The sequence below is a fragment of the Cibotium barometz genome, chromosome 54 (genome assembly GCF_041138505.1).
Source record: "Cibotium barometz isolate CiBa-2024 chromosome 54, ASM4113850v1, whole genome shotgun sequence".
NCBI lineage: Eukaryota > Viridiplantae > Streptophyta > Polypodiopsida > Cyatheales > Cibotiaceae > Cibotium > Cibotium barometz.
The window spans coordinates 28239953-28243123 of record NC_141099.1 but is presented as its reverse complement, the minus strand read 5'-3'; the positions used below and the strand labels follow the sequence as shown (position 1 = coordinate 28243123).

The following is a 3171-nucleotide window of genomic DNA, read 5'->3' as shown; positions in this document are numbered from 1 at the left end:
TGCTTTTAGTTGTTTTTGACTTTTTTTGTTATGTTTTGCTGAGTTTTTTGTGTTTTTTATTATTCTTGGTGAAGGTTGTAACTGTACACTTGAAACTTGAGCAAGCAAGAAAGGGTGGAGAATCATTTTCCCAACCACTACGAAAGTTTGAGTGCCACACATGCAATGATGTTGGCTAAGCCCTTCTAGTTGTGGTGGCGAGTTGATGTTGTTGCAAAGTGCATGAGGGTGTCGTGGGACCATCGGGATCCCTATACCATTGGGCCGATGCAGCCATAGATTATAGTGGATAATATGGCACCCTAAGTGACTCATCACAACTTGAAATCACAATTTGAAAGTATTTTGGATGCAACCACTCGTGGGACATGACCAAGGGTTCCTCCACCAACTTCATAATATGAAAGGAATTTTATTTACAATGAAGGGTGAAAAAAGAAAATTTATTTACAGTGAAGGGTGAAAAAACAAAACCTTGCATATTATGAAAGTCGCTTAAAACAATAGCAAATCTTTGTTTTTTTAAAACAATAGCAACGCGGAAACTAGCCCATTCACGAGTAAAATATATTTTAGCAGCTGTCGGAGAAAAAAAATGGGGTGATTTTTTAAATTATTTAAATAAGGATAAGGAAGAAGAAAAAGGGATAAGAAATTCAAAATAAAATAATGAATAAAAAAAGAGGAAGAAAGAAAATCAAAATAAAATAAAAAGTGTAGCGTGTTCTGCGAGAGGGAGTTGTAGACGTGTCATCAAATGTAGATGCGGAAGGCCTCTGTGTGTGCTTCCTCTTGCTCCCCACCGTGCTTGCCTGTGTGATGATCGGCATCGTGTGGTTCAAGAAAGCGGCCAGCACAGCCCACCATAGGTTGCCACCCGCGCCTCCAGCTTTACCCATAACTGGCCGCTTGCACTTGCTAGGTAAGCTGCCTCACCAGTCCTTGTTTCAGCTGGCTAAAGTGCATGGACCTTTGATGTCGCTACGCTTGGGCTCCGTCGACGCTATCGTCGCTTCAACACCTGAAACGGCAAAACAGATACTCCAAACGCACGACCAGGCTTTCGCCTCCCCCCCACGATCTGCTGCGGCCGTCCACGTTTGCTTCAACTGCTCCGACATCGCCTTCTGCCCGCAGAGCCCATACTGGAGGTTCATGCGCCAGCTCTGTGCCACAGACCTCTTTAGCAGCAAGCGCGTCGAATCTTTCAGGCCCATCCGGGTAGAGGAGGTTCATGCCCTCTTGCGTTCTGTGCGTGCGGAAAGCGCCCCACATACGCCCAAAGCTGCTCGCTGCATCCAATAACATCATCTCCAAGATGGCGGAGGGGAAGCGCTTATCCGAGCTAGCCCCTACCTCTCAGTCCGACCCTTCGCTCAACATCGTGGACCTTAGCAACGAGATCATGCACCTTCTTGGCGTGTCCAACCTGGGGGACTTCATCCCTATCTTGGGTTGTCTGGACCTTCAAGGCTATGAAAGGCGCATGAAGAGCGTGGGACAACGGATGAGCCGCGTCTTGCAAGAGGTGGTGGACCGTCGGCGCGACTGAAAAGCAAAAGAAGGGGAGGAGGAGGCCAGTACCGACTCTCCTGAGGATTTGTTACACGTGCTGCTGTCAGTCGGGGATATCCTTGATACTAATATCAAGGCGGTGCTAACGGTAAAGAAAGTATTTTTTAAATTTAGAGGATGTATGGGTTAGTCCTAGAATTGTTTCTTCTTTCCTTTCGAAATAATTGACGATCTATTAATTCCCCAAATTTACTAATTGCTAAGGTTGTTAGAGTATCATGAAGATGCAAATGACACTCTCACTCTCTAAATGAATGGATTTTGATGCAGGATATGTTCATAGGAGGAATAGACACATCTTAGATCACTATCGAGTGGGCCCTTGCAGAGCTCCTTGCTAACCCGACCACCTTAAAGGCATTACAAGAGGAGCTTGATAGTGTAGTGGGAAAAACACGCCTTGTCCAAGAGATAGATATCCATAACCTACCTTACTTGAATGCAGTTGTCAAAGAGACTATGCGATTACATCCAAATGTAACACTGTTATTACATGAATCAATTCAATCGTGTCAAATATATGAGTACATGATACCACCCAAGACCCGTACATTCATAAACGTGTGGACAATGGGAAGAAATGCTGATGTATGGGAGAACCCTGTACAATTTCAGCCAAAGAGGTTTTTGGAAGGGAGTTGTACTCAAGTGAAACCGCATGGCCATCACTTCCAATTGACAAAGAGACTATGCGATTACATCCAAATGTAACACTGTTATTACATGAATCAATTCAATCGTGTCAAATATATGAGTACATGATACCACCCAAGACCCGTACATTCATAAACGTGTGGACAATGGGAAGAAATGCTGATGTATGGGAGAACCCTGTACAATTTCAGCCAAAGAGGTTTTTGGAAGGGAGTTGTAGTCAAGTGAAACCGCATGGCCATCACTTCCAATTGTTAAAGAGACTATGCGATTACATCCAAATGTAACACTGTTATTACATGAATCAATTCAATCGTGTCAAATATATGAGTACATGATACCACCCAAGACCCGTACATTCATAAACGTGTGGACAATGGGAAGAGATGTTGATGTATGGGAGAACCCTGTACAATTTCAGCCAAAGAGGTTTTTGGAAGAGAGTTGTAGTCAAGTGAAACCGCATGGCCATCACTTCCAATTATTGCCTTTTGGGTCGGGTAGAAGAAAGTGTCCTGCATTCACACTAGGTTTGGTGAACATCCACATCATGTTGGCAAGCCTAGTATAAGGTTTTGATTGGGCACTTCCAGAGTCTCTCACACAAGTTGATATTTCCGAGATGTTTGGATGGATTGTTATGATGGCCTCCCCATTACCTACCATCCCTACACCCAGGTTGCTTGCACATGTCTATGAAGGGCTTCAATAACCAAGCTATGCAATTTCTCCTCCCAAGAAAGATGATGTCCCAAAAGAGCTCTAAAGTATCTCTAACCTCTAAACCAAATCATGTACTTCATCATATAATTCCAAAACACGGGAGGATGATTGTGTAAAGAAATTTTATCTTCTTAGAGATATATTTCTAGCCATCATGGGAATGCCTTAGCATTATTTACTCTTTGAATGAGAGTTTAAATACTTAAAAAACTAAAGGAG

General features: G+C 43.3%; 1 pseudogene; it reads left to right on the top strand.

Annotated features, from left to right (window-relative positions):
- The first annotated feature begins 780 nt into the window (after positions 1–780).
- LOC147608002 (3,9-dihydroxypterocarpan 6A-monooxygenase-like) lies at positions 781–2941 on the top strand (annotated as a pseudogene).
- Positions 2942–3171: the final 230 nt, after the last annotated feature.